At 49.7% G+C, this 14518-nt stretch overlaps 1 long non-coding RNA gene across 4 annotated transcripts; it reads right to left on the reverse strand.

Annotated features, from left to right (window-relative positions):
- Window positions 1–246: 246 nt before the first annotated feature.
- On the reverse strand, window positions 247–9491 carry LOC123282596 (uncharacterized). 4 transcript variants are annotated; one of them, XR_006522754.2, is made up of 5 exons: window positions 9347–9491; window positions 8349–8484; window positions 7870–7944; window positions 918–1021; window positions 247–779 (listed from the first exon to the last, which is right to left on the reverse strand). It is a non-coding gene; the product is annotated as an uncharacterized lncRNA (long non-coding RNA). The 4 variants fall into 4 exon arrangements; XR_006522753.2 differs by having other exon boundaries at window positions 7870–7997; window positions 9347–9480; XR_006522755.2 differs by lacking the exon at window positions 7870–7944 and having other exon boundaries at window positions 918–2319; window positions 9347–9487.
- Window positions 9492–14518: the final 5027 nt, after the last annotated feature.

Raw genomic sequence — 14518 nt, forward strand, 5'->3', positions numbered from 1 at the left:
GCCAAAGCGCAACGTGTGCACTTAACCGCTGCGCCACCTGCCCGGCCCCCCAAGGTGTACTTTAAATATTCAGAATATGACAAATGTGGCATTTCAAAATGGGTAGGAAATGAATAAATATGGCTTAGAAAATTAAGAATTTGATCTTTCCCCAAACCACATACTAACATAAATTTCAAACGGGATAAAGAATTAAATATAATAAATGATACCAAAAAGATAATAGAGGAAAATACTCATATAATGTCCATGTGGGGAAAGCCATTCTAAGTTTAATATCAAAAGTAGAAACCATAAGGGAAAGATTGAAAAATATGACAGCAAAAAGATTTTGTGCATCAAAAAAATCATAAACAAAATTAATAGGCAAAGGATAAATTAGGACAATTCAATATATATCTGAAAAAGTGTTGATATCATTACAAATCAATAGGAAAAAGACACCACCCCAGTAGGAATAGGCACGGAGCATAACAGACATGTGATTTAAAACTAAGTGTAAATGATCAGTAAACATGTGAAGCCATTTGTAACAATAATAGTAACAAAAGAAATGCAACTTTGGGGCAGATCCAGTGTCGTATTGAAGTTCGAGGGCTCTACTTCGGTGGCCTGGGGTTCCCCGGCTGTGATCTCAGGTGTGGACTTGTCAGGCCATGCTGTGGCAGGTGTCCCACATATAAAGTAGAGGAAGATGGGCATGGGTGTTAGCTCAGGGCCAGTCTTCCTCAGCAAAAAGAGGAGGATTGGCAGTGGATGTTAGCTCAGGGCTAATCTTCCTAAAAAAAAAAGAAAAGAAAAGAAATGCAACTTAAACCACAAGGTACCTCTTCTTGCAGCTGAACTGGCATAGATCAGAAAGATATTTTTTAAGTAACAGCCAGACAGGGGAAGAGTTTGAATAAACAGACACTCACATTCTGCTGCTGGGGCTGTAAATTGGTTCCACTGTGCTGTAGGGTGAAAGCCCTAAAAACTTTCCATCTGTTTGCACCAGAAATTCCATTTCTAGAAATTGATCCTAAAGAAATAATCAGATGCGCAAAATGACTGCATAAATATGTATGCATCGCAGTGGCACTCATGCATGGAAAGTAGAAACTGCCTAAATGTGCATCCACCAGTCTGAGCACCTCTCCTCCAGCTCACCCCATCAGTCACCAGTCCTCCATCCCAGCTTTTAGGACAAGGGTACCTGTGATTTTGTCTAAGGGATAGGTTGCCAGCCTTTCTCTGGTTTGAGCCTCACAGCACCCCCTTGTGGTTTGCAGGGCCAGGCCGGATTTCGCTTCTTCCAGGGGACCTGGATGTCCCACCAAGTACCAGAGTGGAGAGGTAGCTGCTGAGGGTTTAACTTGTGCTTTGTTTCTTGGTCCTGGTGTCCAGAAGGAATAGAAAGCATTTCCTTTCTCCCTAGGGACCTGCTTTGGTTTCTAAGACCTGGCTTCTTACTGCTCTTGGGCCCTCAGAGCCCTGTGTGGTCTGCCCAACCCCTTACCCACCACAACACCTAGGAAGCTTCTTGGTAGTCCAGCCTCACAGGCCTTCTTTCAGCTCCTCAAGCTCATCATGCTCCCTCTGGCCACACTGTCTTTGCAGATGCTGTTCCGCTTGCCCCAAACATTCCTCCCTCCCTCTCCTGCCTGATTACTTCTGGCCTCAGATGTCCCTGTCTCAGAGACCCTTCTCTGGCCTAAGTTTCCATAGCCTTCTTTGTGATGTGTATTCTAGTTGCAATTTTACATTAATTTGTGCAACTTCTTGGTTTCTGTCTCTCTGTCTCCCAAGACTCTCGGCACCATGTGGCAGGACTGTGTCTCTTACAGCCCCGGTATCACGTGGTACATGACATACAGTAGGGCCTCCACATGGCCATCCCATGCCCCTGGGAAATTCTCTTTGATTCTTTCTTTGATAACTCTTTTGCCTTTGTTTTTCTCTTTCCTCTTTCCAGAATGCCAACTGTTTGGATGTTGAACTTCTTGAATTATTTCTTTAAGTAGCCTCTCTCCTCTCATATATTTTTCTTTTTGACATTTTGTTCCACATTCTGGAGATTTCACCAACTTTATTTTCCAAACCATCTATTGCAAGTTTTATTATGGCAAGCATGTTTTAAATTTTCAAAAGTTATTTCTTGGGGCCGGCCCCGTGGCCGAGTGGTTAAGTTCACATGATCTGCTTCAGTGGCCCAGGGTTTTGCTGGTTCGGATCCTGGGCGCAGAACTGGCACTGCTCGTCAGGCCATGCTGAGGCGGCGTCCCACATGCCACAACTAGAAGGACCCACAACTAAAACATACAGTCTCATGCTGGGGGGCTTTGAAGAGAAGAAGGAAAAAAATTATTTTTTTAAAGTTATTTCTTTTATATTTGAATACCTGTGTCCATAACAACATTATTTACGATAGCCAAAAGGTAGAAACAGCCCAAGTCTCCATGGATGGATGTGGTATATACACGCAAAGGAATATTTATTTTTATTAGCTTATAACATTATATAAATTTCAGGTGTACATCATTATATTTTGATTTCTGTGTAGACTACATTGTCTTTACCACCCAGAGTCTAATTGCCATCCATCACTGTACATGTGTGCCCTTTTACCCCTTTTGCCCTCCTCCGTCCCCCCTTCCCCTCCAGTAACCACCAATCTAATCTCTGTATCTATGTGTTTGTTTGTTGTTGTTTTAATCTTCCACATGAGTGAAATCATACTATGTACTGGCTTTCTCCATCTGACTGACTTTGCTTAGCATAAATGCCCTCGTGGTCCATTCATATTGTTGCAGATAGAAAGATTTCAGCTTTTTTTATGGCTGAGTAGTATGCCATGGTATGTATATACCACATCTTTATCCATTCATGCATTGATGGGCACTTTGTTTCCATACACAATGCGACATTATTCAGCCTTAAAAACGAAGGAAATTCTGACATACACTATACGAATGAACCTTGAGGACATTATGCTAAGTGAAATAAACAGGTCACAAAAGGACAAATACTGTGTGATTCCCCTTACATGAGGTACCTAGAATAGTCCAGGTCATAGAGATAGAAAGTAGACGGGTGGTTGCCAGGGGCTGTGGGGAGGGAGGAGTGGGGAGTTTGTGTTTGATGGGTACACATGGTTACATTTTGCAAGATGAGAAACCTTCTGGAGAAGGATGGTGGTGATGGTCGCAGTACAGTGTGAAAGTGCCTAATGCCACTGAGCTGCATACACTTAGAAATGGTTAAAATGGTAAATTTTATATTATGTATATTTTACCTCAGTTTTAAAAATTATTTCTTTCTCTAACTGTTCCTTTTTTCTTAACATTCTGGGTTTTTTTTTTTTTTTGCTGGAAAAGATTTGCCCTGAGCTATCATCTGTTGCCAATCTTCCTCTTTCTTTTATTTTCCCTCCCCAAAGCCCCAGTACATAGTTGTATATTCTAGATGTAAGTCCTTCTAGTTCTGTGTGAGCCACTGCCACAGCATGGCTACTGACAGATGAGTGGTGTGTTCTGCACCCGGGAACTGAATCCTGGGCTGCTGAAGTGGAGCATGTGGAACTTAACCGCTAGACCATCAGAGATAGCCCTGTTTTTTTCTTTTAAGAGGCCTCATTTCCTGAGGATACAAATTTCCTTTCTTTCTTTTTAAAATTATCTTTTATTCTCTGAATTTGCTCTGAGGGCTTCTTTTGCTCTTTCTCCTTCATGTTGGAACCTTTTGCCTAATGTGTGGGGCTACCTGGCATCCTTTCGTCTTTAAACAGGCTGGCCTGGGGTTCTGTGCATGTGGGCAGAGCTCAGCATGAATAGACGGAGAACCAGATGTTACACCAGGAGGCCCCTAAATGCTAGAATAAGGACGGCTTATACAGGAGTGCTGATAACCACACTAGCAGTGCCCACTCTCACCAGGCAGTTTATTCAGTTATCATTAGAGAAGAAGCTCTGATTTTCTTCCTTGGGGTAAGTGCCCAGTACATTCACGACTCAGGGGAAGCGGCATTAACTGTCCAAACTTAGAGCTTCATTGCTCTGCCTATTCCAGCCCCGCTTCTCACTCTGCCCTCTGTGATACCTGCCCTAAGCCTCCAGGCTCTCTGAGGGTCCCGTGGCAGACAGGTGAGCCCCCTTGGCTCCAGTCCCTCTGCATGTTTTCTGGGCTTCTGCTCTCTGTATTCCATCCCAAAGGTCTCTACCTCCTTCCTATCTTCCAGAACTGTTTTGAGATCACTTGTCTACTACTGGCCCCTTTCCGTCCTCTTTGCTGTTGTGGATTTAGAACTTTTGGTCACTGATCCATCACTTGAATGAGGGAGAGGATATAAAGGGTGGTCTGTTGTGCCAGGGTTCATCAGGAATGAGATGAGAGGGCCAGGGCCTCACAGCAACCTGGGGCTTGCCTTCCTTCCTGAGGGAAGGATGGTGGCCCTTGGCCTCTCAGAGGTGGCTGTCAGGAGACCAGCTGTGGGTGGGGGAGGATGCTCCACCCAGGCCCACCTGTTGCTGAAGATCTGAGGCTCCCTGGCCCATTGTCAAGACCAGGGGCAGCCTTAGAGAAGCCAGGCCTAGGCCAGTTCTGGCAGGTTCAAACACAGGACAGATTTCACTACATTCCCTCAGCCTCCTGCCAGTGCTCACACTGGGAAGAAATCAAGTGACCTCAATGGCACAAGTGCCGGTCATCTCCTCCTCCCATCCTCAGCTTATTTTCAGGTCACTTCTTCCTTTTCCCAGCCTTGGACCAGATCCTAATGGAGCCCTCTTCCCTCAAGCTGCTTTCCTGAGTCCCTGAGGCTTCCCCGTCCCCAGGACGCAGGGCCCAGGACATCATCCTGCTCCACCACCACGGCAGTTCTAGGAGGCTAGAAGGAGGAGGGGGAGTTTTGAAGACCTCCTGGGGGATTCGGGTCCTGCAAAGGCTGTGGTGCCGGGAGACCCAGACAACTCTGGGATTTGGGCCCTCGGGCTGCAACCCTAAAGGCGTCTCCCTCTCTCCGTGGCTTGAGGCCAAGCAGCACTTTTGGGACTGTCTCCACAACTCCTGATTCAAGCTCCTGGGGTTTGCCATGGTGCTAAGCTGGGTGGGCCACCCTGGCAGATGGGGGGCGTCTGTGTGGAAGCTGAGGCTCCACAACTACACGTGGAGGTTCCTTGTAGCTCATGAATTCATGAATCCAGCCGAATGCCAGGATACGTGGACTTGGCCCGACACAGAACTTGCCCCTCATTAGGCCCCACCCCTCTGAGAGATTGGTGAGTGAGCATGCTTAGGGGTGGGGAACCCACTCAGGAGTGTCTATTTCCCCAGTCAGATGGAGAATAGGCCCCCAGACTGAGGGTTATATGACTGAATCCTGCTCTCCATTGCCTTGCTGCGTGATCTTGAACAAGTGGCCTCCAGCCTCTGGGCCTCAGTGTTGGACTTGATCATCCCTAAGGGCTGATGCCGGTATCATTTTGAGTCTGGACAGGGTGCAGCTCTGGACACAGTCTGGACCTTGCATCTCCAGGCATAAGAAAGGTGGCTGCCTCCTACTTAGCTAGTCCCTCCCCAGGAGACCACAGCTATCAAACTGCCATCTCAGCAGAGGTGGCTGCCCTAGCTGAGCTCCCAGGAGGATGGTGGGAGAGTGGAGAGAAGAGGGGTGATTCTTACCAGAGTCATAAAACCTTAGGGGATCCCAGTCTTTGATTCCCCCAGAAGCAGACTGGAGCCAGTGACCATGGGATACTCAGGTCTATGGGAAGTTGGGCATTGACAGCATCTCTGAGCTTGCTTCTCTGGGCTCCGTAGAATATGACTAAACTCTGCAGGCCAACAGGTGGGGGGCACAATCTGCTCTCTGAACAGTCAGCAGATAAATGCAAGGTGTCTGTGGCACCCAGAGCGCTCCAAATACTTAATACTTATCAGCGTCCACTGCAGCTGACACAGAGGCGCACTGAGGGAGAGGTGTGTGCTACTCCAAGGAGAAAATGAGGGTAATTGAAATTAACTTGGCTCCTGCTGTTTTTTCCTCCTCCTCCTAATCACCGGGAAATCTGCTGCTGGCTGGGCGCGAGGGCCTGCGGGCCGATGCCCCCGGAGTCCAGGGCTCAATTAAGCTGTGGCAAATTGGATTTCTGGCCGTGAGGCCGCGGAGGCTGGGGTTGGCATTGAGGCATGAGCTGCCAAATGCTATTAGGCCAAGGGCTGCCCAGATGGACCCAGCAGCTAATTCAATCTGGCTTCCCAGAAACAAGACTTGGAAGGCCGAGCTGTGGGCCTGGAGAGCTGTGACTCTGGTCGGGAGGGCAGGGTCCTGTCTGGGGCTGGGCCCTTCTGTGGCCCACCCCAGGGAGTTCTGTGCCTGGCACCTGACCTCTGCCAGCCAGCTGGGCATTAACAATCCTGACAGCCAGTGATGGTGGCAGTTTAGTGCCAGGGAAAAAGCCCAGCCTGGGCATCCAGGGTCCAGGCCTCTGGTCCCCACACAGTTGTCAGCTTTTCTAGGAGTGGATTTGAGTGAGTTCTGTCTCTGTCTCCCCCCTTTCCCCTCTCTCTAGCACTAACGTTCTTGCTTCTATGACTGTCATCGTCTATTAGAAAAAACAGAGTCAGAAAAAAAAATACCACGACTAGAGGGACCCACAACTAAGATATACAACTATGTACGGGGGGGGTTGGGGAGATAAAGCAGAAAAAAAGAAACAACAGAGTCAGGAAACTCATATAATGGGAAAGAAAGAGGGAGACAACAGGGAGATAAAGATAAAGTAAGAGAGAGTCAGAGAGTGACGGCGAGAAAGGGAGAGAAACACCAGAGAGAGAAACAGACAGGGAGAGACACATAGACAGAGCAAGACAGTGAGAAAGAGACACAGACAGACTTAGGGAAACTGACAGAAAGAGAGACAGAGAAAGAAAGAGGGGCTGAAGCCAAAATTTCACTACAAAATAGCATCTGCAAAATGAGCTTTCTAAGGGGTAGAGGGCAGAGGAGAGACTCAGACAGACAGAGGTACACGCATGTACACACACGCAGACACACATACATGAAAGAGAGAGAGAAAGAAAAGAAAAAGAGCCCATGAGAGGTAGACACATAGAGACAGAAGGAGGCAGGTCAGAGAGACCAAGAAAGGACTGACACAGACAGCAAGGACTCCCTGGAGGAGGCGAGATTGGGTCTAGAAGGCTGGGTGGAATCCAACCACAGTGACTTTTTTTTTCTTTTTTGGAATCAAGAAGCATTCTTAACCTAGGCTTAAAAGCTAGTTCCCAAATGGTCAAAGAAGGGTCACGCTTCCTCATTCTTAAAAAAGTGGGAACCTTGGATTTTCCTCCCTGTTTCTTCTTGGTTGCTTTCTGCCATCCCAGGAAGAAATTCCAGGTTTTGACTGGCTCCAGCAGCCTGAGCGGTCTGAGAGTCACCTCAGCTGAGGCAGCCACACAATCTCCCCAGTCCTGACAGAGATTCCCAGTGCCAGCTCTTTCCGGCCTCAGCTCCCCAAGCTATTAGAGCTGTGATGGACAGGCTGGGCAAGGATCCCACAGGTGTGCCTGTGGTCCTGATTGATCAGGCCCAGCCAGAGCTGGTCCCAATTGGCATTAATCCTCCATCTGTTTCCTGCTGGCCCTTCAGCCTAGAGGTCACAGCCTAGAGGTGGGAGTCCCTGTGTCCTGCCCTACTCTCTAATACCCTGAGCTTGTCATGCATGAGCCCTACAGGCCTTTCCTCCCTGGGACTAGGCCCAGAAGGCCTGTAAAGACTCAGCTCACGTCCATCCAAAGACTCTGGCAGGCGTCCATCCCCACTCTAAAGGACCTGTTTCCCATTCTCTTGCTGCACCCAAACCCATACTGCTGCCCTCAGGTGTCCCTCACCTGTACCCAGTCAGACGAGTGTCTCGGCTATCCAGGAACTCCTGAGGACAAGGGTGCAGAGCCTTGGCTTCCCGGCTGGACACAGCGAACGAGAGAATTGAGAACGGAGCAGCAGTTCTCAACCTGGGCTGCAAGGTGGAATCACCTGGGGAGCTTTAAGAGCCACCCATGCCTGGATCCTACCCTCAGAGTCTGCTGTAGCTGGCTGCAGTGTGGCCTGGACATCAGGGTTTTTAAAAGCTCCTAAGCGATCCTAATGTGTCCTCAAGCCACGGCTGGCTGAGCCAGGAAGAGTCCACTGCACACCTCACTTGACTGAGGCTCTGAGTGGCCAGGCCCCTGCCTGGGGTAATATGGCTGGAAGGGGCAGAGCAGTGCCTGCCAGAGTTCCCCCATCACCTTGCTTGGCTCCTCCCCCTCTCCAGCCCCTGGGGGTGCCGGGGGTTGGGGGAGATGGGCATAACCCGTCTGTCTCTTACCTTTTCCTAAGTCCCCTCTGGGTTTGGTCCTGGGGTTGAGTTCTGTGTTAACCTGTTCCAAGCAACAGCTCCTTTCTGACCCTCAGTCTTCTCATCTATAATTTGGAGATAACAGGACCCACCTCAAAGGGTTGGGCTGACAAATAAATGAGTTAATAGATGTTAAGGGCTTCGCATGGTGCCTGGCACTTGGTTAAGCCTTCAGTAAATGCTACCTATTAGCATTCCCATTGCTATCATTACCACAAAGAGTAAACAAACAACAGGGTTTGACTGGCATTTGGGGGAGTGGGGCAGCCCAGTGACATACATAGTGGGTTGAATGGTGGCTCCCCAAAAGATATGTCCACATCTTAACCCCCAGAACCTCTGAATGCGACCTTATTTGGAAAAAGGGGGTCTTTGTAAATATAATTAAGGATCTCCAGGTGAGCTCAATCTAGATTATCCAGGTGGGCCCTAAATCCAATGACAAGTGTCCTTATAAGAAACAGAAGAGGAGAAGACACAGAGAAGACCACGTGAAGATGGAAAGGGAGACTGAAGCGGCAAGCCAAGGAAGGCATGGAGCCACCAGGAGCTGGAATTCTTCAGAGGTGTGTTAGTAAAAACTCAGTCTTTCCTCCTCCTGTATCTTTCTTTCCTGTGTGTCACCTTTACTTTCACACGGAACACTTCACTCCTGATCATCAAATGTGTGGGCTTTTTTCCCACACCAAGCAATTCTTTGCGACACCAGCTGGGCGTCCTGCAATTTAACTCACTTCTGACAATGTCTACCTGGATATAGTGTCAGATCCCACAGGTTAAGGGCTCAGGCCCACAGGACTGTCCCCCTCCCCAACTTCAGATGCTAATCACGAGTAGCAGGTCCCCAGGTGACCCACAACTTCCTCCGTCGGACTTGTCTACAAATCAAAGGTTCCCATGACCCCCTCAGCCTTGGATTTGATTATTTGCTAGAGCCGCTCACAGAACTCAGGGAAACATTTACTTACCTTGACCAGTTTATGACAGGATGTGATAAAGGATACAGATGAACAACCAGATGAAGAGACACTTGGGGGAAGTCTGGGAAGGTCCTGAGCATAGGAGCTTCTGTCGCTGCTGAGTTGGGGTGAGTCATCCTCTCAGTACGTGGATGCACAGGGCAAGGTATGTGGGAAGGGCATGGAATTTCCACGCCCTGTCCAGGCATGCCCTCTCCCAGCACCTCCATGTGTTCACCAACCCAGAAGCTCTCCAAAACCTGTACTGTTGGGATTTTTATGGAGACTTCATCACATAGACACAATCCATCATTAACTCCATTTCCAGCCCTTCTCCCTTCTCAAGAGAATAGGGAGCAGGGCTGAAAACCCCAAGATCAAATCATGGCTTGGTCTTCCTGGTGACCGGCTCCCATCCAGGAGCCATCTAGGAGCCCACCCAGAGTCATCTCATTAGAACAAAGGCACTGGGGCCGGCCCAATGGCACAGCGGTTAAGCTTGCATGTTCCGCTTCGGCAGCCCAGGGTTCGCTGGTTTGGATCCCCGGTGCGAACATGGCACTGCTTGGCAAGCCATGCTGTGATAGGTGTCCCACATATAAAGTAGAGGAAGATGGGCACAGATGTTAGCTCAGGGCCAGTCTTCCTCAGCAAAAAGAGGAGGATTGGCAGCAGATGTTAGCCCAGGGCTAATCTTCCTCAAAAAAAAAATTAAAAAAAATAAAAAATTAAATTAAAAAAAAAAGAACAAGGCACTCCTATCACCCAGGAAATTACAAGGGTTTCAGGAACTGGGGTCAAAGACCAAATATTAGAACAAAAGATGCTCCTAGTGCTCTTATCACTTAGGAATTTACAAGGAGCTGAGGGCAGAGACCAATACATATTTTTTCTATTATCTCACAGAAGGAAATATAGACACCTTGATTCCAGACTTCTGACCTCTAAAACTATGAGCAAATGTTTCGTGTTTGAGGTCCCCCTTTTGTTGTAGTTTGTTACAGCAGCCACAGAAAACTAATACGCCATCTCCAGAACTAAGTGTTGCTGGCTAAACAATCCCTTGACCGTGACTCCTGCCCCACTAGAGACACCTTAGGGAAGTGGAGGGGCAGCGACTCGGCACTGCCTTGAATTGGTTCTGCAAGGGGGCTCGTGCCTGAGGTCCCTTGGGGGGCCCGGCACTGAAGAAGTTCCCTCCCCTCTCTGGGCCTCAGACCCCCACTCCACCCACCCCCAACCAGGCGTTGTGTGTGTCTCTGAGTCTCAGGGAGAAAATGCCTCTGGGTGGTCAGTTCCTGTGAGGCCAGGCCTTGGCAAAGCCAATAGCAGCCCCAGGGGTGAAGCGGACGCCCAGCCTCCCTGTTCCTGCACTACCCAGGACTTCGGGGCCTGGACCTCCGAAGCTGATGGCTGATGTGGAAGAATTAAACCTCGCACACACTATGTCCTCCTCTCCACAAATGGAATTGAAGAAAATGACATCTAAGGGAGTCCTTTCTATGGGGTATTTTCAAAGCTTCCCTGAGGTTGGCTCTGGAGGTGACCAGAGGCCTCTGCCCGCCTTGGAGCCCCCTCCCACCTCCAGTGGGTGCCGCCAGCCCCCAGCCCTAGGGGAGGGGGTCAGAGCCCCCACACCAGGTTGAGTAACAGCCTCCTGCCAGAGGACTGACTGTGTGCAGGACACGGTCTGGGCACTGTGGGGAGTTCAGTGAGGGGACTAAAAAAGAGAAGCACATCTCCCCCAGACACACACTCACACACTCACACACGCACACACACACACACACACACACAGATTTACCATTTAAATGAGTTGACTAAACCTGTGGGTGAATGGTCTGATATGAAAAGCTTTATAGAAAGCAGGTAATGTGAGCAAATCTTCATGGCCCTAGTGTTTTTCTGATAAGAGAGGTGAAAACATAGAAAGTGGGCTGGGTAAGAAAGGAGGGGGCAGGCTGGAAGCAGTGCCTTCAAGGAGGGGAGGGACAATGCTTGGTGGCGAAGAGAGAGAGGGTGTGGCTGGCAAGTACAGTGGCCAGCGGGGGTAGTGGGGGTAGAGGGTGGCCTGGAGCCCCCAGCCTGCCCCATGGCCTGGCACCTCCCTCAGAGCTGTGAGAAAGGCTTTGCTTTTTCTCATTTACTCTGCGATGAGCTAGTAGCCATAGTTGGGTAAGCCAGCTGTCAGGACTCACAGGCCCCTCCCCTGGTGTGAGCTGTGCTCCCTGCCCTGTTCCCGGATGGATTTTCAGGAGCAACTCCTTTCGTCATTTTGTTTTGAGCACATTATCCTTGAACAGACTCTTGGTCTTTCTGTAGCCCGAGTCGGTCCCCGTAGCCTGGGAGTGCTCCCAGGAAGGGGAGAGAAGGAGAAACAGCAAAACAAACTCCTGGCCTTTCCTCACAACAAGTTTTAGTTATTCGAGTCAAGCAGACTTTTAATTGTAGTAAAATACATACAACATAAAACTGACCATTTTAGCCATTTTAAAGCATCCAGTGCAGTGGCATGAAGTACATTCGCAGTGTTGTGCAACCATCACCACTATCTAGTTCCAGAACATTCGGAAACCACATGCCCATGAAGCAGTCGTTCCCCATTCCCTCACGTCCCCTAGGCACTGGCTACCACTATCTGCTTTCTGTCTCGATGGGTTTGCCTGTAAATCAAGAAGTTGATCTTCGAGTTCCACTTAAAATACAAACAACCATAAGAGAACCCACAATTTACATTTTCAATTTCATTCATTTCAAAAACACCCAACCTCCACCCTCCTCCACAGCTTAGAAATTATGTAATCTCTTTGTGTTGAGGGGAAAACACTAGTCTGGACGTCAGGAGACCTAGGTTCCAGCTCCTTCTGTCAGAAGTATGTGACCTTGTGAGAGTCCCTGACTCTGGGCTTCATCTCCATGATGAGGCATAGGAGCTGGACTCATCTAACAATCGCCAGGGCCCTCTGCAGCTCTGATCCTCTAGCACGGTAGTGGACGTCCACAGACCTGGCCAAATGCAAGGTGGGACCTGGGGGCTGGATGCCAGAAGGAAGCCAGGAGTGGGGAGGGGGCACTGCTGAGGGCTCAGACCTGGCCTGCCTGGCCCATCATTTGGCCCTGAGCCAGCCCTGTCCACATCAGCTTCCTGGCTGGTCCAAAACCCCAGCAAGACTCCAAAGTTTGGACCTGCCAGGCCCCGTTGTAAGGCCTGCTCAAGCGTGAGCTTCCTCGGGGCCTCCAGCAGTGGCCTTCCTGGGTGGGCTGAGGCAGGACAGGGCAGGGCAGCAGGAGAGGCCAGGGGGACATGGAGTCTCAGAGGTCAGGACACGGGTGGCTGTGGAGTGGGATATGGAGGTCCTCATTAAAGGCTCTCTGGGCCCCACTTGCCCCAGTGCTCATGGGAGCTGGGTCCTGAGATATTTCCAGGACTGGGCAGGGCTCAGCGCTGCCCATGTAAACAGGTGTGTCAGGGAAGAAAATTATAACCAAATATTTGTAGTTGCCTCTCCCACCCCTTCTCTAAAGAGAGAGAGTGCCTTGTTTGTGGGCTCTCAGCCTCCTGGAAATTATTATGTAATGAAGGGAGAAAGGCTGAGATGCAGAGTTGGAGAAGCTGAGAGAGGCCGAATTGATCCATTTGAGGAAAGATGGGGAAGCCCTAGGGGAGGGGGGTTGCTCTGGGAAATCAAGAAAGCTCCCCAGGGGGCCGAGAAGGGGAGGGCAGAGTAAAGAAAGACAGGGCACAGCTTAGGATTTTGCAGGGAGCAAGAGAAAAGAGGAACAGAGGTTTGGGCCACTACTGGAAGGACTGGGCTTGTGGAGAGAAGGATTTGGGGAGAATTGGGCATGTTTTGTCATGTGATATGTTGCGTTAACCCTTCCTCTGCATCCCCAAGAAGCCACCGCTGACGGCTGATGTTACGCTTCAGTGCTTTTGCAGTGAGATTCGTGTATTTTTATAAAAAATAATGCATTGGCCCGGCTCCATTTGAATTATTCAGGGGCAGGCATATTTAGCAGGTTTGTTCAGTGTTGCATTAGCTAAATATTGGGTTTCCTGTTTTGTGGGTTGCCTTAACCACTTTGTAAGCCCTTCTGCAGTGGGAGGCACCTCAGAAACCACTTGTTTGGACTGCAGCTCTGTCTCCCCCAGCCCTGGGGTCTTCTGAATGGGTGGCCCCATTCAAAGGGCAAAATTTAAATTGGGTTCTGACCTGCCAGCTGGGGCAGCCGGTGATCAACAGAGGCTCTCCTCTCACCCCTCCCAGGTCCCTCACACTCCCTCAGATTCCCCACTGGCTGGGTTCCTGCCTCTTCTCCCATCTCTCTTGCACCCACTGGAAAGTGGGCATAAACATTTTAGGCCTCTGTGACAACTGCAGGATTCTAACCAGGGCCAGAGCTACCAGGCCCAGTGGAGGTTGATGCACCTGGCACAAAAAGCCCCTCCATAGGGAAGGTTCCAGCAATGGGGCAGCAACCCTGGGAGAGTGTAACTGTGTGTCCACTCCTCCAGCTCTGGCCCCAGCCAATGGCAGCCTCTTGGGGAGCTGGATGGAGGTGTGGGTCCTTGGTCTGGTCCAAGCCCAGCCTCAGAGTCTAGGTATCTGCTTCTCCTTCTTCCCCATTACCTCTCTGTGGCCTCTGACCTATCTGTGAAATGGGGGCTGCTGCGGAGGTCAGAGAGAATGGTTGCTCCCTCCATAGGACCTTGATTCCTAGTCCAGGACTCAGGTGCACAAGAAATATCACTGGCCTTTGTCTTCTTTTTTTTGAGGAAGATTAGCCCTGAGCTAACATCCACCGCCAATCCTCCTCTTTTTGCTGAGAAAGACTGGCCCTGAGCTAACATCTGTGCCCATCTTCCTCCATTTTCTATGTGGGACGCCTGCCACAGCATGGCTTCATAAGTGATGCGTAGGTCTGGTCTGGGGATCAACCCGGGGAAACCCGGAGGCCAAAGTGGGAGTGCGGAACTTAACCGCCCACCATGCCACAGAGCTGGCCCTGCCTTTATCTTCTTAAATGCAACATTTGAGTTTCTAAAACAACATCTCCTTTCCTGGGCAGTCAGCTGTGCATCTGTTCTGTGGTCTTATGCAAAGTCGGGGGTTTGGGTATCAGGGGACCTCTTGTCCTCAGTCATCCTTCACCCAGGTTGCCACTGAGACATCCATCTTT

This window comes from Equus asinus, chromosome 2 (genome assembly GCF_041296235.1).
Source record: "Equus asinus isolate D_3611 breed Donkey chromosome 2, EquAss-T2T_v2, whole genome shotgun sequence".
NCBI lineage: Eukaryota > Metazoa > Chordata > Mammalia > Perissodactyla > Equidae > Equus > Equus asinus.